The sequence below is a fragment of the Arachis hypogaea genome, chromosome 18 (genome assembly GCF_003086295.3).
Source record: "Arachis hypogaea cultivar Tifrunner chromosome 18, arahy.Tifrunner.gnm2.J5K5, whole genome shotgun sequence".
NCBI lineage: Eukaryota > Viridiplantae > Streptophyta > Magnoliopsida > Fabales > Fabaceae > Arachis > Arachis hypogaea.
In genome coordinates, this window is record NC_092053.1 from 116,090,174 (window position 1) to 116,113,737 (window position 23,564).

The window sequence follows — 23,564 nt, forward strand, 5'->3', positions numbered from 1 at the left end:
TTTTTTTTTGTTGTTATTCTAATCATTTTATTGAGTGGGATATAAATTTATACTTAAAAGAGAAAAAGAGTTTATCTATCATGTGTCATAAAAATATATGTTAAGATTATAAATTAAAAAATTTTATTAAAAATATAAAAAATTTAAATTTTTAATGTATTTATTTTATATCTATTAAAATTAAAAATTGTAAAACCTATTAAAAATTTTAAGTTTTCAATGAATTTATTTTTATATTTATGAAAATCTTAACTAAACCCAAGAAAAAATACAATTTAAAGAGCGGATTAGTTTGCGAAAATATTTTCTGTTTTTATTTTCTAAAAATAATTTTTATTTTTCAACTTTTCACATTTTAAAAAATACGATTGATATGTGAAAAGAGAATTCATTTCTAAACGTTGAAAATAATAAAAATATGTTTGGTTAGTCTATTTTTAAAATGTATTTCTAATATTTTAGATTTAAAAATTATATTTTTATTCAATTATAACAATATTTTATTTATTTTGTTAAACAAGATAGATCAGGGCATTTAAAAAAATAATGTGAAAAAAATATTTTAAAATAAAAATATTTTAAATTAATATTTTTAAACACAAAAATAAATTATATTACTATTAAAAATTAAATATAGTTTTTTTTTTTACCAAAGATATGAGATTCAAACCCACAACCTCTTAATTGAGTATGGGGAGAATATGCCATTTGAGTTATTACTCATTGACAAAATTAAATATAGATTATAAATATAAAACAAAAAAAATATATAAAATGAGAGTACACGGGAATTTGGCTTTAAAACGAGAATACGAATGAAAAAATTGATATTGAATAAGAATATAAATAAATTTTTATATTAATATTTTTATGCACTTATCAATTTTATTCATTATTTTCTTCGAATTAAATAAAAAACATCAAAACATATAACAATATAGAAAATAAACAATATACTAATAAAAAAATTATCATATTTTCATGATATAAAAAATATACCATCACAAAAATTTTAAAAAAATAAAAGAAAATTAAAAGACATTAAAGATAGAAAGGAGTTTGAAATAAAAAAAAATAGCTGATTATAACCAAAAAAAAAATAGAACTCAAATCTCATATTACTTAATATTCTAATTTAATTTACAAAAATGTTAGGAATTTTTAATTAAGTCAAATAAAGTTTTATAGACATTTTTTATTTTTGAATAAAAGAGAACTAGCTACAAGTAAACAACTAGTAAATGACAAATGACAATGTGAGTAGAAACTGAAAGAGGAGATAAAAATGCTTATAAAGAACTCAAATTTGATACCATGTTAAAATCTAATTTTAAAAAATATAACAGAAATTTTTTAACTAACTTAAAAGAGATACCTTTCAGTGTACACTGTACAGTTGAAAAAGAAAAAGTTCAATTGAAGAAAACTACGAAATTAGAAGAACTAATAAAAAAAGAATTGAAAATGTTGTCTCTACGATTTCCATCATAACGTGAGAGAGTATTTTTAATTTTGGTGGTAAGATATAAAAAAAAATAGTCAAGAATCGAATACGATCAATCAAAAAATTCTCAATTAAAAATACCGTGTTTTAAATTAAAAATATTTTTATCATTTTTAATTAAAAAATTAAAAACAAAAAAATATCATTTTTAATTTGATACTCCTTTTTAAAAATATTTTTATTAAAAATATTTTTAAAATATTCCATCAATCATATTTTTATACTTTATTTTTATGTTTATCAAAAATAAAAATAAAAACGTCCAAATCAATCACACATAATTTTTGTAAGAAACGAATAATCTATACTAAAATGAAAACTTTGAACCGAAAGATTAATAGCATCAGTGAAATTGACTCCTACCTACATGCCAGTTTCACACATTTCTAGGAATGCATTTTTCAAAAATAAAATTCCATTTCCCTTTGCATTTTTGGTTGAAGCTTCTGCATCATTTTCGATAGTACTGTTAGCGAAAACTAATATTTTTATCTACATTAGCATTACGAAAATATAAATTTTTTAAAATTATGATTTATTTTATTTTAATAGTATAAATTATATATTATACAACAAAATTTATAAAATTAAATTATTGTTAACAAAAAAAGTTATAGATAAATAAAACTCTATAACTAAAAAGACCAAAATTTTTAAAAATAAAAAATCAAATAATAAAATTTTTAATTATTAATTTTATAAAAAAAAAGTCTAATTTTTTATTATAATTAATTTTAAATTCGTTAAGTAAAATTTGAAATAATTTTATATGTATATTTTTATATTTAATTATATATTAAATTTGTTATACAAATAAAAATAATTAATTTTTAGACTTGTTATTTAAAAATAATATTTTTTTTTTTATGTATATAAAAATATAATTAGATATTAGTATAAAAAAATTATATTGATAGTTATAAAATTAACTCAAAATTAATTATTTTTAAACAATTAAATCTTGATTCTAACTTTTAATTATAACATTAATATTTTCTCCAAATTATATATAATAAATATTTAAAAGAAAAAAAATGAAAATATAGATTAGAAAGATAAGTGGTGAGAAATTAAAATTAAATAAAAATTAAAAAAATATATATATAATAATAATATTTTTTATTTAAATTTATATTATTTTGTTAATTTTGTTTTTTGTAGAACAAAAAGTAGAAAAAATAAAAAATGAGAGAAAAAGAGAGAGAAAGATAAAGATGAAGAATTAGAGTGAGAGTTTGTTAATTTTGGAAAAAAAATTATTTTAATTTAATAAAAAATATCGAATGACATATTTTGATTTGTCAAATTACTAATATAAAATATAAATTATATATAGAGTGAAAATGGTAGAGAAAAATAGAAAAATAGAGAGAGATAGATGAGAGAATTTAGGAATATAATTTATTAATTTTGGAAGAAAATATTTTTTCAATTTTAATAAGAGAATGTCATTTGGTTATTAATTAGATAGTAATATATGATACATAATATAGATATATTTTAATTTTAATTTCGGTTTCAATATTTTAATTTTAATTTTAATACAATTAAAGAAGGTCATATTATACATTTTGATTGTCAAATTTATAATTAGTCATTGATAATTATTAGGGATGTCAACAGGGTAGGGCGGGGGCGGGGATGCCTCCCTGCTCCCCATCCCCGCCCCTATTCCCCGCCGTGGAGGAATATTGCTCCCCATCCCCATTCCCCACGGGGCCCCATTCCCCGCGGGTACCCCATTCCCCATCTACATAATATTCCAACTAATTATTAATTTCCATATGAATAGAGTTGCAAGTATCTATCTTATACAAAAACTGCAAGATTTTATACAAAAAGTCTAAATGATACGATGGTGACTTCTTTCGAAATAACGCAATGGGGGGACGCAACGACGAGCCAAAGAAAAAAGCAGTGGACGAGATGGGAGACGCGACAACAGAGAAGAGAATGGACACGACGGCATAGTTACGAAAAGGAACGCCGCAAATAGAAATTACAACGCGGTAAGGGTGATGGCACGGTGAGGTGTGACGATGCGGTGAGAAGGGTGACGAGGGGGTGGCTGCAGAGAGGTTGAATGGAGTATGGACAGCCTTAGAGATCTCTGAATTGAAGAAGGGTTATGCAAATAAAGATTAGTAGTTTTGGGTTTCTATATATATGTGTATGTGAGAAATGACTAAAAAATATATATGAGAAATAAACTATTAAGGATAATTTAAGGAATTCATAAATTTTGGGGAATAGCGGGGACGGGACGGGGCAGGGATTCCCGCTCGGGTCCCCGCGCCTGCTTCGAGGGAATTTTGTCCTCCATCTCCATTCTCGCGGGAAAAATTTTCCACAATCGAATCCCCATTTGGGGCAATCCCCGCGTCTGGGGAATTTTGCCATCCCTAATAATTATTATATATAAAAGAGATAGAATGATTGTAGGAATGAGAGAGATAGAGAAAGGAAGAGGGAAGAGGGGAGAACTCTTTAATTTTAAAGGCAAAGATTTAATTTTAATCACAATAAGAGAGTGACATGTAATATATTTTAGTTGTAAAATTAATAGAAAGGAGAGAAAATTTCTTTAATTTTAGAAAAAAAATTAATTTTAATTATAATAAAAAATGATATGTGACATATTTTAATTATAAAATTAGTAAAGAAGACGAGAGAATTCTTTAATTTTGTATAAAAAATTTAATTTTAATTATAATAAAATATAATATGTGACATATTTTAATTATAAAATTAGTAATAAATAATAGATAATAGAGAGATAGGAGTTCAAATTTTTTCATATTTTCATTGGCATAATCGCGAAAAGCATAGTGAATTTGGTCTTCAAATTTTATTCCTGCAAAAATGCCACTAAATATACAAATGGACAAAATTTTGTATACTGATGTATGCTGGTAAAATAAGAAACGTTTTTATTTAAATTAAAAAAACCAAGAGTTTAATTAGGAATTAATTATTCTTTAGCCGATATCAACTAATTTTTTTAATTATTTTTTTATCCTAAATTCTAAATCTTAATCTTAAATACTAAAATCTTTTAAAAGTGGAGATTCAAAATATAATTTTACAAGGAAAAATTAATTTTTTATATTTATTTTAATTGAAAATACAAAATTTTTAATGGAAACTAACACATTTCTTATAAAAAAAATACAAAATTTTAACAAAAATATAGAAATTTTTGAATAAAGACATAGATTTTTATAAATAACAGAACATGATTAACAGAACAAGAGAAAAAGAGGAAAAAAATGTGTTAAAAAGGAAATTACTAAGAAAAGTAAAAAAAAAAAAAAGAAAAGGAGGAAAAAAAACACAAAACCTTAAATTTTAAATCTTTTGAATTCTTAGAGATTTGGTTAAAAAATAATTTATTTACCTTGCATTATTCGTCAATAAATTATTAATCTTTAAGTACTTCTTTTTAACGATAATGCTAAAAAAATAAAAAAAGTTAAAATTTGTCTTATTTAATATTTATTAATTGTTGTGTTACCAAACATTTTCGTTTTTTAAATAGTAAGTGTCAAAGGTAGTTAATCTTATTTTAAAATGTTAGATAAGTTAGTTTTTTATATTTTAAAGATTTAGATAATTAAATCTCTTTATTATACTATGATTTATTTGTCACTTTTTATAAAATATTAGAAAGTAATTTATTATTTTGTTTTATCAGTAGAGATTAATTTCTCTAATATCCAAAAGAATAAAGACCAATTTATCAATTCTTTTGTTAGAGACTAATTTAAGGTATTAATCTTGATAATAATTACTTATAAGCAAGGGTAATGTACTGCAAAACAAATGAAGGCTGTCCTTGAGTAAATGGGTGTTCACATTCACCGAATATATACTCAATGGGTGTTCGCTCTCCAGTGTTCACATTCACCTAACACCAAAACAATCAATTTGGTTTAGATATAGTTATTAAACAGCAGGTACGTCGGTGGCTCAGTGCATTGAAAGTTTGAAACTTGAAAGCTTGGCGGCTTCGTTTAATTTTAGGAGCTACCAAACACAATAAGCGTTTTACCCGTGCGTGCGAATTTTTTAATGGAGGTTTTTTTTTTTATTATTTCGATTAAACACCTACCTCCATTTTTGTCCATTTTTACAAAGATAAAAAGAATCTTTGTCCAAAAAAAAAATATTTTGACTAATCTTTTTATTTTGGGATACGATTCTTTTATTAAAAAATTTATTAAATAATAATAAAATTTATTTTATGAAAGTTTTATTTGTAATTTATAGAATTTTAAACTTCCATAAATCATAGTTGTCAGAACTAAATCGGTGATCAAACCGATCAAATTATTGATTTACTAGTTTATCGGTTTAACGGATAAATCACTGATTGAACTGGTAGAATCGATCTCACATAAATATAAAAATATAAATTAGTCAAAAATTTAAAATTAAATTTTAAAATACATATTTTTACTAATATTTTAAGAATAATCAAATTTTAGATTCTAAAAATAACTAATACAAAAATAAATATAAAATTAATTAATACTACTACAGTAATATTTTAATTTGACACAATAAAAATAATAATCTATGAACTATATTAAATTGTATATATTTTTTCTCATCACAAATAATTTTTATTTTATTTTTATATTAAATTAATTATTATTTTTTGTTTTAAAAAATTAATTTATACATGTTATATTATATTATTCAATTAGTTTATTAATTTCCCTATGTTACCAACAATATTTTTGTTAACTTTTGCCAACTCTTATTTATGACTGTGTTTAATAGAAGTGTTTTTATAAATGTGTCTAATAAAAATATCCTTTTTATAACTATGTCTAATAAAAATATCTTTATAAATATATTTCTTAAATGTATTTCTTTATATATATGTTTAAAATATAATAATTAATTATTATTATTAGTAATAAGTTAGTAGATAATATATTAGTATCCTATACCTTTCCATAGTTTATACACAAATATATATGAAGTTGATTAGCTTTATATCTCTAGTCCATATTCTTGGTAGGATGCTTACTAATGATAGATGCAGATAGATCCTTTTCATGTTTCATATCGCACAATAATGTGTCCATGCTTCCTAAGAAGAAAAACGACAAGAATCTGAGTCACATAACCCCTCTAATTAATAATTAATAAATAATAAATAAGTAAGAAATTTGAAAAAGAAAACCTTCGAGTATGAAATTGCAGATAGCTGATTTTCGTGAAGAAAAAATTCGTTATAAGGCTTGGAGGTGCATTAACGTGCAAAATTGTACAACACGCGCCCGTGTGCCTCTGTTACAAAATCTCTATCTGTGAATGGTATAGTTTTTTAATGCGGTTTGTATCAAACTGAACCGGCCGGTTTCAACCATTTTGATTGACTTTGACCAGTCTAAATACTCAAACGGTCCTATGTACAAACTAAATCGGTTAGATTATTAGTTCATCAATTTTTCGGTCAAATTAGTCGTCTGGTTTAATTTTGATAACTATGCCATAAATTATTAATTAAGTTTATTTTTAAAAAAATCATTCATCCGTAGTGGTTAAATAAAAAAGACCATTAATAAAAATAATATCACAAAAAAAAAAAAAACTGCAATACGAAGAACTTTTAAAAAAAAGAATAACATCAAATAAGAAATAAAAGAAAGAGAGAATTAATGTTGATGGTATTAGTAGTGGTGATGATAATAGTAAAAGAGAAAACGATGATAATAAAGTATAGTTACACAATAAAAATAATAGAGATAGAAATAATAATAATTATGGCTGTCAAACAGGTCAGTCCGACCTATTTAGGTCTGATCCATTTAAGCCCGTACCATTCACGGGCCATAATTTTTTAGCTGGACCATTTATGGTCAGTTCGATAGGTTAAATGGGTTGTACCGTTTATCTTTTTATTTTATTTTTTGAAAAATTTTGACAAAAAATATCACTTTTAAGTAAAAATTTTAAACAAACAGTATTTTTTAGTTGATGGGTCCGATTTTCGGGTCGAATCGAAAGAAATATTGGCTAAGCGTGCTATTTTTTAAAAAAAATAAAAAATAAATAAATAAATGGACTTCCCGTTTAACCTGTAATTTTTTTTTTCTGAAAAATCGAATTCAACCCATTTATCCCAAAATTTAAACGGATTTAATTTTAGAGGCAAAATCTATCCATTTAAACAGGTAAACCGATTGGGCCGATGTGTTTAGCCCATTTTGACGACCCTAAATTAATAATGTTAAGGATGAAAAAGATGATGGCAATAGTGGTTATAGTTGATTATATTGTTAAAAAGAACTTTGTGGGATTTAAAATAAAATTCCCACAAAACTAATTTTTATTACTATTATTTTTTAAAAGATAAATCATATTATCCCAAAATAAAAAACTCTAACTGCAATGTCCTTTTTTTTTGGATAAAAATCGTGTTGTCCTATATAAAAATGGACAATAACTAGATTGAGTATTTACCCTTATTATTATTATTAAGGTTAAGTAAGATTTTAGTCCCTAACGTATAGGTCAGAAACTTTTTTCCTCCCTAATTTTTTTTCCTTATAAAATCATCCTTAAGATTTAACTTAGTTTTAACATCGTCCTTTTTACTTAAATCCTATAATTTATGACCAAAATACCCCTAAGTAAAAAAATTATCAATAAAATAAAAAGGAAAAAAACAGAAAGAGAACGATGAGAGGGAGAAAGAGGATGAGGAGGGGGGAAGGGGGACGGGAAGGTGGCGACGCCACCTGTGATGGAGAGGATGGACGTCGACGCCAGCAGATCGGCGAGGGAGGACGTCCGCCGCGTTGTCGTTTTGGTCATCCTCGCTAGCTTGTCACGTCGCCGTGCTCCTCCTCCTCCTCGCATATTGCCGCTGCTCCTTGTCGCTCACCACCAGTTTTCGTCGCTGCTCCTCGCCACTGGTCCTCCCTAAGGTTCCAATTCTGTTTTTGATTTGTTGATTGTGTTAATTACATTATTGTTGATTATTCAGCTTCTGTTTCTTTTGTTAGTTACATTGTTGATTTATTGATTTGTTGATTTTGTTAATCATGTTGTTGTTGTTGACTCTGATTCCATTGTTTTTCTGCTTCTGATTCTGATTCCATTCTTCTGCTTCTGATTTCATTATTGTTGTTGGTTCTTCTGCTTCTGTTTCTATCTTTGTTTTGTTCTTCGGATTGAGAGAGATGGTGATGCTTGTTCTTCTCTTTTTGTCTTCTGCTGTTGCTGCTAATTGTCTTCTGTTGTTGCTACTAGTTGAGTTTATTGCTACTGTTGCTATTTTTTATTGCATTGGATATTCTTCTGATTTCATTGTTGCTGTTCATATTGTGACGAAGAAGAAGAAAAAAAAAAAGAAATGCTGCTGTAATGGAGAAGTAGGAAACTAAGTATTTTGGTGAAGAAGGAGAAGGGTATTTTAGTCTGAATGATGATTTTAAAACTAAGTTAAACCTTAGGGACGATTTTGTATGCAAAAAAAGATTAGAGATGAAAAAAATTTTCAGCCTATATCTTATAAATAAAAATCATACTTAACCCTTATTATTATTAAACCGGACTATTCAATCAATTTGCTTGGTTGGATTAATCAGGTTACCACACCCGCTTACACTCCAACATTAACAAAAATAAAAATAAACACTAAAATTGGGCTCAAGAATTTGATTATGGATTTATTATTGGTGTTTTTGTTGGAAATGGGTATAGTAAGTGTATTTACAGTTTAGTGGACGTGTTAGATTCAAGCTCCAACACGCGGGGCGTATTGCATGCAGCACGTGGGGGCGTGGTTGACACGTGGTGAAGTCTGCTTGATTGGATTTGCAGCACATAGGGGGTGTGCTGACTCAACACGCATGGGGTGTGTTGACACATGGCACACTCTGATTGGCTGATGAGGCAACACGTGAAGGGAGTGTTGAGTGCTCCCCTCTATATAAGACAAAGCTCGGTACCATTTTCATTGCGAAGAAGAGTGTTCTTTGAGAGTTCTTTGAGTGTGTTGGTAGTGTAATAGTGGATACCACAAACTTGGTAATGTATCGCAACGGTGAGATTATACGGAATACTCACGAGGGAGAAAAGTTTGTGTGTCAGAATCTATTTTCGTTTGTGGTTCCATGCACCATGACATTAATAGAGCTTTAGAACGATCTCTATCAAAGCATGGGAAATGGTACGTTGAGGAGAGTGAGCAGTATTCCGTACCAGAATCCGGTTGTAGTTTTTGGTGGTCTAATACAGTTTGATATTATGCTGATCATTGACGAAGTAAGTATGCAGAATATGTTCCAAATTCACCGGCAGACTCAGATGCGACAACCACAGATTGAACTGTATGTTGAGTTTTAAAACGTAGAGGCAGATGGGATTCAAAATGATTTAGATATAAAGGATGATAGAGCTGCAGTGTACGAAGGAATGAAAAGTGACAGCGAAGATGACTTCGAAGCCACTTATGAAGCCGACGACGAAAACAAGGATGGTGATGTGGGAGTTGAGGCAGCAGCGGAGAATGTAGTGGTTCATCCCTCAGTTAGGGAACCGATGAATGTTCTACCTTTTATGTGTAACTTGGATCTTGATGCCATGCATGCACTGAAATATCCTGGTGGTTGTGGTACATATAAGAAAACGGCTCAAACACTACATACTGAGGTGGACCCTGAGGTGCTGGTGGCTGTGGTAGATGCTGAAGAACGTGCTCCGACAATCTCAGCAGATGTCCGTACGAACCCATGTACCAATCCTGGTACTCCACCGACGGTCTAAAGTCCCAAGTTGAAAGGGGGTACAGATCCCGCAACCGAGTGTTTTGCCGGTTGCCCCGTTCCTTTATCCATCCCCATGTAAAATTGTCCAGTCATGCAGTTGCACTCCGCGAAGAGTGATGTAATGCTGTGCTAGTGGAATGTCTCTTGCTACTGCTGGGGTGGTTGTGCATACCCAAACTAATGCATCACTCGGTTTCCAGGGTGCCATTCGACACACTCGAATAACAATAACGAAGCAATGATGTCACACACCTCAAGGTGTCCATGTAACTCGTCGGGTATGATCAATCCTTCGTACGGCCGCCACTCAAACTGCCACATATTATTAGAAAATTAAAACCCTAATACTAATGTTTGGAAATGAGAATCACACAAACCCTAAATATTTACCTCGTCCATGTAGTCTATATCCTGCCTAAATCTTACTATGGTCTTCGATAATTACGCTGTGGTCCGTGCCGAATGACTCCACCTGAAAAATGGTTTATTGAAAAAATTAAAAAAAAGTCATCATAAATAAAATATGCATCATGAATATAATGCATGACTAAAATAGTAGCTGTTACCTCATGGCAATTGGTATCTAGGGTCTGTCTCGGTACAGGCGCAATACACGGCAGTCGCTCCCATGCCCAAACAAATAACAGATTAAGAGGGTCATCCATCTCCTTAGCATCATACCGTGATGCACGGCATAGTTCCCTGTAAAGATGCGCGAGACATGCTGACCCCCAACTATAAGTATGGATCCGCTCGAAATCGCAAAGCAACGGTAGATACTTTGCGTGGGCATATGCGGTCGACTTATTTGTGAATAGGGTCGAACCTAGGGGTGAGCACGGGTCGGTTTGGTTCGGGTTCAAGATAAAATTAGAACCAAACTGATCAAAAAGTAATTGGTTCGGTTTGGTTCGAATTTGCGTTTTTTTATGCTTGTACCCGAACCTAACCAAACTGATTAAGAGTGGGTTGGTTCGGTTCGGGTAGCGGGTACCCGATGACTTTGAAATTAAAAAAAAAAAAAAAACAAGTTAAAACTACCATGATCATGAGAGGCAATGCTAGAATTAAAACTACCAGAAGAACTACCATCCGGAAGGGGATACATCATGGAGTAATACTCAAACAACTTATGAATGATATCCTTCAATTTTTTCAACATATCTTTGGCTTGATTCAACCCATACACCCGATTAAAATAAAATTCAACATACTCATACTTGTATCGAGGATCAAGAAAAACAGCCACACAGAGAAAGTAATTTATCCCATCACCCTCCCAATATTTGTCTAGTTTCACTTTCATTTGTGTCGCCATCTTTTGCAAACCAACATCATTACTCTTTCTCTACTTATTCAAAGTTTTTTGAATGTCACACAACTTATTGAAAAAATTATTACATGTAACATTCAAAGAACCAGAAAAAGTAAGAGTTGCATCATAAAATATCTTCAAGAACTTCACAAACACACGTGCCCTTGTTCAATCATTAGCATCAGGAGGTCCTCCTTCAGACTCAAGCGCCAACAAATAAAATGAGTCTTGATAACTAAGCCGATTATTAATCAAAATCAACTCAATTAACAAGATAAAATCACATATTAGTGAAATTGCATGATAGATAAAAAAAAGAATAAATACATATACAAATAGGAATACAAGTATCATGATAATTGCACTCTATCATCACTTGCTACATCCTTAATGTCATCCTATATCAGTATATCTTATGATTCAATACAAAATAAACTCAATTAACAAGATAAAATCACATATTAGTGAAATCAACCTGCTGGAGAGGGAAATTAATACTTAATGTTACAATTTGACAGCACCTAACTTCTTCTGATGGATACTACTTTACAAATACCGGTTTAAATTAATCAAATCAACTCAATTAACAAGATAAAATCACATATTAGTGAAATTGCATGATAGATAAAAAAAGAATAAATACATATACAAATAGGAATACAAATATCATGATAATTGCACTCTATCATCACTTGCTACATCCTTAATGTCATCCTATATCAGTATATCTTATGATTCAATACAAAATAAACTCAATTAACAAGATAAAATCACATATTAGTGAAATCAACCTGCTGGAGAGGGAAATTAATACTTAATGTTACAATTTGACAGCACCTAACTCCTTCTGATGGATACTACTTTACAGACACCGGTTTAAATTAATCAAATCAACTCAATTAACAAGATAAAATCACATATTAGTGAAATTGCATGGTAGATAAAAAAAAGAATAAATACATATACAAATAGGAATACAAATATCATGATAATTGCACTCTATCATCACTTGCTACATCCTTAATGTCATCCTATATCGGTATATCTTATGATTCAATACAAAATAAACTCAATTAACAAGATAAAATCACATATTAGTGAAATCAACTTGCTGGAGAGGAAAATTAATACTTAATGTCACAATTTGATAGCACCTAACTCCTTCTGATGGATACTACTTTACAGACACCGGTTTAAATTAATCAAATCAACTCAATTAACAAGATAAAATCACATATTAGTGAAATTGCATGATAGATAAAAAAAAAGAATAAATACATATACAAATAGGAATACAAATATCATAATAACTGCACTCCATCATCACTTGCTACATCCTTAATGTCATCCTTAATGTCACCTTGCCTTCAGCGTAATGTTTTATGTTTGGTTTCAACTTCAAATTCTAAGGGGGCTTCTAGTAGTTTTTAGTGAACATCAATTATCAAACTCTAAGGGTTTGGTCTCTATTATAAATATTTGCTACCATGAATTATAATAGTAACTGCATAGCAATTAGCATAATATTTTTGAAGTTAAAAATCAAAAGTAGCTTATAGAAGATCCTCAGTTCAAAATCAAATCTAGCTTTTACATAAGAGCAAGATTCTATTAATATTTAAAATATTAAACAGTACGATTGTTTCAGAGTGATCAAGATTACTTTATTCAACAACAAATAAGAATGTATAATTTCAAAAATTGAACAAAAAATAAAACAATTAACAGTTTAACATATAACATTCCCCAAAAATTATAGACTAACCTGAATGAGTGACCGGAGAAGACGACGCTGGAGCCTGGGCCCTGGAGGAAGCTGGCTGCTGGAGAGGGAACGACTGACTGAAGACGAAGCTGGCTGCTGGAGAGGGAACCGCGAACAACGATGCTGACAGAGATACCGAATGAGATGCCAACGACCGGGAGAAAGTTGATTGTTGCGTCGCTGCCGCTACGAGGAAGACGATACACCAGATGGTCCCACGGATGAGGTGGAGAAGACGATGCGCCTGACGCCTAATGGAGAAGACGATGAAGATTGGAGAAGCTGCCAAGCTGGTTACGTGGTAGGAGGAAGCTCTGCACCTCTGCCTCTGCTAGGGTTTCGCCATGGTTTGGTAACTTTGGTTGCGCCGTTAGTGAGATTGTGTATTAGGGTTATCAGGTTATGCGTTTTTACAAAGTCATATATATATATATATATATATATATATATATATATATATATATATATATATTTAATTAATTATAATCGGGTATACCGGTTGGTTCGGGTTCCGCACCCCCAAAACTGATACCCGAACCAATCATCAGCAATTGTCATCGGTTTGGTTCGGGTCGGACCCGATTACCCGTGTTCACCCCTAATCGAACCCAAGAAACAGAAAATCTGGCATCTGATGTATCTCTTAATAGACTCCTCAGTGTCCACTGGCTCTGCATCTCTGATATGCCAAACCCAACCCAGCTTTATATAAGATTTAGAAGAATTACTGACAACTGGTTTGCGACCGAATATTGCGATGCTCTGCCTCTGTAGGAAGTCGCTATTACTATCTGTCCACCCGCTCACAAGCTCTCCATCAATGGGTAGGCCAAATATATGAGCAACATCTTTCAGTATCACAATAACCTCACCCACCAGTAATACAAAGGTGTGAGTTTTTGGCCTCCACCTTTCCACCAGAGCAGCTAATAAGGGGTAAAATCCTCTTATCACCCCAATTCTAAAAACGTGGTAGAATCCCGTTGAGCATAAATAGTTTTCGACCATCGGATTCCACGTCTACGGCAGATCCAATTTACAAACCATCGAATTCCTGTTAGGTTGGTTCAACAAAAATATATTTATTAGTTTAAATAAATAATAATTATTACAAATAAATATTTATTTATAATACTAATTCACATCAATATAAATATTGTTATCTCTAATCATAATTAAAAAACATTTATTTCTTTAAATATTATAAATAAATATTTATTTTTATTTTTAAAAATAATTAAATATAATAATTTTTATTTTCAAAATTAAATAAAATATTTTGTTAATATTTATTTATTAAAATATTTATTTTTGCAATATTTAATAATAACATATTTTATAAATATTCACATATTTATTATAATATATATTGATTAATATTTAAATTATTTATTAAATGCACAGAAATATAATTCCATTATAACAAAAAAATTCAAAAAAATATATATTCACATTTATATAAAATAAAATAAATATATATTCACATTTATATATATTCACATTTATAAAAAAATATATTCATAAAATACAAAAAAATAATAATGTTAATAATACTATATTTTTATATGATATTAATAATAACAAAAATTTAAAAAATTTAAATACATAAAAAAAATAAAATTTATCAACTTACATATATTGGATGATCCAAATAATTGATAATATGATCTTCAGGTGCTATATAATTTACGTACCATTTTTAATCACTATATATTAATAATTTTTTTTCTCTTAACACACTACTCGCACTACTATTACCAAGACACTGCTAACACTAACACTCTCTTCTTCTTTCTTGGTGAGATTATTTTTTCTTTACATTCTTCTTTTTTTTCTTTTTCTTCTAACACTAACACATAAGCAGCCTCACTATCATGCATGAAATGGATCACAAGATTTATTAATTTATAGAGCTTGCTTCATCGCTGATTACCAGAGTGGATAGGATGTCCCTTGCATGCAGACCACCTGCAACACGTTCCCTCCGAGTTGCTACAGTCTTCCTAAAAAACGCACGAAAACCTGCAATGCTTCAGGGACTCTAGGACAACACGCCCACGGCGTATTGGCAAGACACTGCCACCCGTCACTATTCGCCACACTTCTGAAGGATCATGTCACCATGCCTTCTGCGTGTTAAATGACCTTCATATCCCGCAAAACACTTCCTTCCTCAATATTGAGCAAAAAATATTCCTGTGTAGGCCATATAAAAAATAATTTCTGCTAAAATTGATTTAAGAGCATTTTAGATCGAATATTTAGTATTTAAAAATTTTTATTTTTTAAAAATCTTTAAAAATTATTTTTATTATATAAATTAATTTTTTATTATTTTAAAAAAGAATTGATTTATTTTAAATATATATTTTTAAATTTAGATATTTTATAATAAAATTTATTAAAAATTAATTTGTCAAATAAATTTTTAAAAATTTTGGAGAATTAAAACTTTTTAAAGACTAAAATATTTGATTTAAAATTGTTTAGAAAATTATTTGGGTAATTATTGCAAGAATAACCTGGGGATCCAAATCAATAACAACAATCTCGATAAAATCGATGAATTCATCAATTAATCTATACGAATCAGTATTATAAATGAATAAACAAGACCATAAAACCGATATTCAATAATCAATACTCATGAAAGAAAAGAAAATATACATAAAAATCTGTTGTATTGAAATTGAGTATGTGATCCTTCGTTAGGAATTAGATTAAAGAGCCGCTTAGAAGTTAGAACTAATAATAAAGACTCATCAATGAAAAACAAATCTTGCACGGTTATACAGAATAAAGAATGATATAAACGCTTCCGCCGTCAGCTGATTCCTCCTTGAGATTTCCGCCGTCAGCACCAGTGGCTCCGCCTTGGGATTGGTTGCCGTTGTTGTCGGAGTGCAGCGGAGGGTGGTAGAACTTGCGCCCTGTATGGGAGCAATTGGAGTAGGACCTCCAGGCAATCCTCACGCCTTGGTCTAAAATCTCCACAAACTTCCCCATAATAAATATTAGTAATACCTAATCTCTGTGAATTGAAAAAAAAAAAAGAATAAATAAAAAACACTACCTCTATTAATAAAAAATAAAAAACACTACCTCTATTCCCTTATTTTTTCCCTCTCAAGAGTTTCTTGGAGGAAAGTGGAACGGAAATGGGAAAGCAAAAGGGAAAAGAAAGAAAAAGAGGTGTTATAAGAAGATGAAAGACATCTAAGCATGTGAGAGAGATTGTTGGAATGAGAATCAGCGAATTTGTGTGAGGAAGAGAGCGAGCGGCGGCGAGGCGTATATATAGGTGGGTTTTAATTTGAGGGGTTATTTCCAGCCTGTTTCTTGTCTATGTGGACTTTCTCTTCGTTGGATTTCCTATTTCCAGCATAATTGGTAATTGACTTGGCACGATGCCGTTTTGACTACTTAGTTGTCCCATCAGTCAGTTGGAACCGCGTTTTGTTTCCACGCCAAGAATTTGGTGGCCCTCTCTAAAGAGGCAAGTGACCTTTTTCACAATTTTATAAAAATTTGTCTCATGTTATATTTTATTAAATTACAATTTTATTTATTATTTTTAACTTTTACCGTGAAGACTTATTTATAGATATCTTCATACGAAGTTAATAGTTAAAAATCGTTAGACTCATTTAATAAAATATAAAATTATCTATACTAGTCTGCAAAATTTATTTTTGGGCACTATATTAGTTCCTAAATCCTTTTCTAATAATGAATCAAACGTATTAAGTGCTGAATTGGCTCTAACTTGTCATGTTGGATATATGGCTAAACAATGTCATTTTGTTTTGGAATTTAAACATAGTAAAAAAGAAGAGTTTATATAATGTGCAAATAATTATATCTTCATTATTCATTCTCTAAAACGACTTTGTTTTTGTCTTATTTATGATCCAAAACTAAAAGACGCTATTTAACTATGTGTCTAACGTAACAAGTCAGAACTACTGAGCTAGTTCAGCATTCTGTTTGTTGACTCAAATTGAAAAAGGTTCAGGAACTAATATGGTGTATGGAGTTGGATCTCAGAGACTAATATAGTGAATTTTGAATTTAAAAGACTAAAATGATAAAAGTCGTGAATCTCAAAAAGTACTATGGAAATTTAATCAGAAATGAAAATGAATTTTAAATCTTGCTTGTAATTATAATTAAATCTTACTTTTTTTTTTCTTCTCTCTCTATAGTTTTAACGCTCTTTTTGTAAATGTCGAAAAATTACTTTCTATAACTTTTAAATTATAAAAAATCACAATATTAATATTTAGTATAATTTTTAAAATTAACTTATAACTTTTTGAAACGTTATTTAAAATGCTTATGAAAAGATTTTAAAAAATGATTTCTCATGCATCTTTTAAAAATTGTTTATCATTTCTCTATTAAAATAAGAATTTTTATGATTAAAAATTAAATATAAAACAACTTATTTATAAATTATATTTAATATAAATTTTTATTTTGTAAAATTCGAGAAGATATTAATTAAATTTATCCAAAATGGCTAAGCAAATTCTTCAATATGGTTAGGTATATCGTGGGTAAGATTATGTCTGTTAATAGGGGTGGCAAGCACCCCATCCTGTCCCGCCAAAAGTTTGCTATCTGGCGGTCTAGTCTGTCCAGTTCCGCTCCACTTATTGAGGCGGTTTCAAATTTGAAACAAAATAATAAAACTAACATTGTTTAAAGCAAACAAACATTTTTCAAATACATAATTAAACATTGTCCAAGTCTCTAATCAATTAAATATAGTCCAAATTATAACTTAAAGTAAAACGAAGAACAAACATTTTAAATACAAGTACAAAAGTAACGTTCCAAATTCAATTATTATCTTAAAGCCAAAAGTCCGTTTGGCAATTCCGCCCATCTCGCTAAAATCTGCCAAAGTTTGTGGATTAGATAGACTTTGTTATTATAGCGATCTCAAATTTTTAACCTGACTCGTCTTTTTTGGTAAGTTATGTAAACTGACTCGGCGAGTTTCAGCCCATTTGTCACCTCTACCTGTAAAGAGTATAGAAGTGCGACATCAAATTTTGATAGCAAAATAAGCTTTTTAATAAATTTCTCTAAAAAAGTTTCTCATTTTACACCTCGCATCCGCAGCAGTCAAATTACTATAGGTGAAATCATGAAAAGATTACTTCCCAACGATATTTAGGTTAGTAATTAATGCTATTTTGGTATTAATTTCTTTCATATGGCTTTGTGTATTATTTATATGTTGACTTGTCAATTGTCATTTATGTAAATGTATCCTAAGTATTGTGTATATACTAATATTATTAATGCAATTAATAAAGAGACAAGTCTTAAAGTGGTTTATGAAGTTGTACTAGTTTTATAATAGTCCTTGAACTTAAAAGTTACTCATATTCATCTTTGAAGTTGCACTCCGGAACTCAGACTCGTCCTTCTGGCACATTCTGTCCATCTGGCGCAACCGAAAAGCTGAGTTGGCCTCCTTCCTGACACGTTGGCAAAACAGAAACGGCGTAATGTTTGTTGTGTCGCCAAAATGATATGAAACGACGTCGTTTCACGTTAAAAACCTCTCTCCCCGAATTTCTCTCCGAAGAAACAAACACCTTCTGTGTCAAAATTCAAAAGAAAGAAAGAAAAGAACCACAACACACTGTTGACTCCTCTTCACTCCGGAAGCTAAAAGCTGAAACGTAGTGTCCCAAACATTAGAATCATAAACTGACAATGGCTATGGATAAGTCGGTGATGGCGGTCAAAAGGGCGGCGAGGCCTTCCTTTCTAAACGACCACGACAAAAGCAGCGTTTATCGTTCACGCCACCTTCCTCTCTTCCGGCTACCTCCTCACCGCCACCGGCTCCCAAGCCCTCTCCGACGACACCCTCTCACATCCTTCCACTGGTAATACTTTCACTAATTTCCCGTTTTGTTCTCTTTTTTTATTTAATGAAATTATTTAATTTCGATATATTTTATGTGAAATATCCAAATATCATTAATTATAACTCTTCTTTAGTGAAAACAATTGACAATTCTATTTTTTGTTTTCACTTCTTTCTTTGCAAGAAACAGAAAACATAGAAAGTAAAAAGGCAAACCAAATGTGCCCTAAGTTTGTAGCACTAACTATGTAGAACAATTTTCATCTAATCGGTGTAAGAGAGTTTTATAGGATTATCTAATCGTTTATGACTTTAAACACAGTGACGAGGTGAGTCATGTATTGTTGATAATGTGAAAATATATAATTAGATGTATACTTAAGATTTGTTTATGCTGGCTGTGCATACAATTTAAATCCTCAAATATTTTAGGAACATTTTATCCATCAAGATTGAATATGTGTATTTAGCCGTTCAACATGTACTTTAAAATATTATTTGTTCTTGAGTTGATGATTTATTGAAAACCATCAAATACTGATATGTAGCTGTTAATGAACCATGATAACCACAAATAATGGCAATTCATGCCGGAAAACTGCACTATCCTTGGGCTTCCATACTAGACAAAGGATTAGGCTTTGCAATCTAATCTGAGGATTAAGTCAATTAAGCTGTAGTTAGAAGATACCTTGTGGTGTCAAGAGAAGATGTAGCAAATTGATATATGCAGCCTGAAGCTTATAATTAGCATTTACTGATCATTTTTAATATGTGGTTCGTGATTGTGTGTAGAGGAGGTCTTTATAGAGAACTAGAACAAACTAGACCAAGAATATGCCTTTGTTTATGACAATCCAAAAAAGATTTCAAATAAAGTGCTGGTAAAGTGCCTCGTCATGAATAAGAAGTTACTTATTGATACCTTGAAGGAAGGGTCTTCTGACCCTGCACACCTTGAGATTTGGTAAGCCTCCTTTTCCCCCCTTCAAGCTATAAGTTCTTCAAGATTTTGCCTTCATCTGATGCATTACAAAATTAAAATTTTTGTAACTGACCAACCTGGTTTTCTTTGTTCATGTTGAATTGGGCTGCGTTGGAGTTCGGAGCTTCTATTTGTTGATGACTTATTTTATTACTCTTTTTAATTAAATAGAATTTTCATTCTTGATCAAGGAAGACCAGAAACTAAAATATAATGGCTATGGTGGGGCAAAAAAATCATACATGTTTTTTAGTAAAAACTAAAGTACTGAATTGTGATTTGAAAACCATTTGAAATCAGAGTTTGTACTCTGTATTGTCAACTTTTACCTTTTTTCCCATTCCTTTCTTTGTCACATCAAATATTAAGATAGAATAGTTAAGGGAATAAAAAAATCACCAGAAATATTTTGTATATTCATTCTATGCTGCAAATTTCAAGCTTGTGTGTATTGAGTTTTGTTGCTCAAAGGTTATCTGCTTGTCTTTCTGGGTGAAGATTTTTCTGTGTCAGATATGTTGTGAAAATTAAAATTTTCTATGGTTAATCGTACTTCTTGTGAATTTACGGTTATGTCATGATCTGGTGCTTTGATTTTTCTACATACAGTGTTAGGGATTATACTATATCAAATGAAAGCAGCAATTATTCTGAGCAGTTCAAGAATTTGGAGCAACTGGTGAGAAGATTAAATCAGGATATCTTAGCCAAATTAGATGGCTCCTCCAGTTCTAGTTCAGCAAGTAATCCTCCACAGTATATATGGTTTCATGTCTCAATCACCTCTTTTTTTCTTTTCCTTTTGTAAAATCTTCCTTCTTCCTTTTCAACTTGAGGTTGTGAACATGTCAACCCAGCTATCCTTGTCCTTTTGTGTGCCCAAAATAAACCATGTAGGATAACCAAATGAATTGAACTTCATTTTCCTTGTTCTGCAATCAAGTACAGGTGCAAAATGTTGTGCTGAGCACCTACACGCACAATTTCGAGCCAGGATATGAAACTTGTATAAATCAAAGTCTGTACTCATATCGAAAATAAACTTTTGGTTATACTTTCATACTTTGTATTAAATAATTATTTGCATATGATGATTTTGAACGTATGATTTGTTTCATCAGATATCCTCTTCAATAAATTTTATTATTGTACTTTACAGATTTGGATCAAGAGAAGCAAGGCGAGAGATACATGAGCCTCCTGTTGGATTTGGTGGACATGGTGGTGCTCCAATTCATCCCTCTGTGGACGGAATGAAGAGAGTGAGCACTGTAGAGATGGTTCTTTAAAATTGGGGATTAGAATTTTTAACTTGAATTGAGGGACCAAATTGAATCAGAACAGTTTACTCTGCCACGTCAGCTAGCCGTTACTTTGCCAACGTGTCACGAAGAAGGCCAACTCAGCTTTTCGGTTGCGCCAGATGGATGGAATGTGCCAGAAGGACGAGTCTGAGTCCCAGAGTGCAACTTCAGGGATGAATATGGGTAACTTTTAAGTTTAGCCACTACTATGAGGCTTGAGTGCAACTTCAGGGACCACTTTGAGACTTATCTCAATTAATAAATGTCGCTCATCAAATAAATAATCTCAAAAATAAAAAAGTTTTGGTTATTTTTCATTCAATGTCGCTAGGGAACTAAGAAGATACTAGTCAATAATAAGCCAACAAATATTTTTGAATTATATTCTATACTAATTAATAATATTAATTGTCATTAATTAGTGGTTATTTAAATTTTTTTTAGAAGATACAAAATTAATAATTATTAATTGCCTCTTCTTACTCTAATTCGCATTTTATCATTTATTACGCAAACACTAATTCTTCTTTTCAAAAAAAAAAAAACTTCGAACTCCAAAAAACAAAAAGCACCAAAACATAAGATAAAGAATCATCCAAATCTTAAGAAAAAAAAATACAAAATATAAGAAAAAAAATCATCGAAAACTAATAAAAAGAATCATCCAGATCCTAAGAAAAAAACATACAAAACATAGGAAAAAGAACCATCCAAAACTAATAAAAAGAATCATTCGAAATGTAGAAAAAAGAAATATAAAAAACTAGTTAAAAAATCATTCAAAACCAAATAGGAAGAGGAGAAGAAGAGTCGCAGGGTGGCCAGCGACGACGTCTTGGACGGCGTTGCGTGGATAGTGGGGGGACTCGCGGTGGCGTGTTGCGACGAGTGGAGGAGTCGCCATGGATCGGAGTAGTTGATCGCGCGTCGCGAATGGGGACCTGGTGGTGGCTGCGTCGCGACGGATGGAGAGTCGTGGGGGGCGAGTGGCGAGCGATGGGGAGTCGCGATGGGACGCGAGGAGGGTGAAGTAGAAGTGCGATGGTGGTTGTCTTTCCTGCGCGAACGGCAGATGAGATGGCAGAGATGGATGCAAGGACGACCGGCGATAGCGCGCGAGGACTGTGCTGGGCGACGCTAGTGGCGCGAAGACGAAACCGCGGCAGCGTGGGGCTTTGGAAAGAGGAATTAAGATTTGTGGTTTTGTATGGTGAATGGTGAGTGGAAGTGAAAATAAATTAGGATAAGTTTTGATTCAAAAATGCTATTAATGTCAATTAATCAAATTTTGAATTTAAAAAAATAATTTAAAATTAATCATTATTAATTAAGTTGTTCAATTTTTGACTCGTGGACACTTGTGTCCCTATACTTTTTCTTTTTCATTCCGTTACCAAACATTTTTCTTATTTCAAATTGCTCTGGCTCTCTAGTTAAGTAGTTGTTTCTAATTTATTGTGTATCCAGACATCTATAACATATAGTATTCATTGATTGAATATCTAATTTCAATTTTTAGCAATTAGCATATTATGAGAAAGTTATACTCAGCAAGACTATTAGAATAGTTTCATTACTCCCTTTTTTTTTGTATACTTTCTCTTCTTCATATAGATTGACGATATAGCATGTTTAAGGCAAGCATATGAGATCTAACTTTTTGTTGTTGAATTTTTCTTGGTTATCTTTTCTTCAATGCTCTGTTTTCTTATAACATTGAGACTGAAATCAATTGAACCCTTTGATAAAAATATGGCGTGAGGTGGTGGCTGCGTCAGCAGTGGAAGATGCTGTGAGGAGGTTGATGGCCACAGAGGAGGGTCACGCAGACGCAATGAGACAAAGGCGCCATGAGATTCAAGAGTGCCATCCATGAGTCCAAAGACGAAGGTGGTGTTTCTCGTGTGGAAATAGACTTTCATTACTCGTATAACTAGATAGTTTTCTTCTTTTTTTCATCTACATAGGATTGGTTGGATTAATCTAGGGTTCCATTAAAAATGTTTTGATTC

At 30.8% G+C, this 23,564-nt stretch overlaps 1 long non-coding RNA gene and 1 pseudogene across 1 annotated transcript; one reads left to right on the forward strand and one right to left on the reverse strand.

Annotated features, from left to right (window-relative positions):
• Positions 1-9,061: 9,061 nt before the first annotated feature.
• On the reverse strand, positions 9,062-16,757 carry LOC140181147 (uncharacterized). Its single transcript, XR_011875826.1, has 4 exons — positions 15,307-16,757; positions 10,860-14,427; positions 10,684-10,765; positions 9,062-10,605 (listed from the first exon to the last, which is right to left on the reverse strand). It is a non-coding gene; the product is annotated as an uncharacterized lncRNA (long non-coding RNA).
• Positions 16,758-18,977: 2,220 nt separating this feature from the next.
• On the forward strand, positions 18,978-22,468 carry LOC112770321 (probable proteasome inhibitor; annotated as a pseudogene).
• Positions 22,469-23,564: the final 1,096 nt, after the last annotated feature.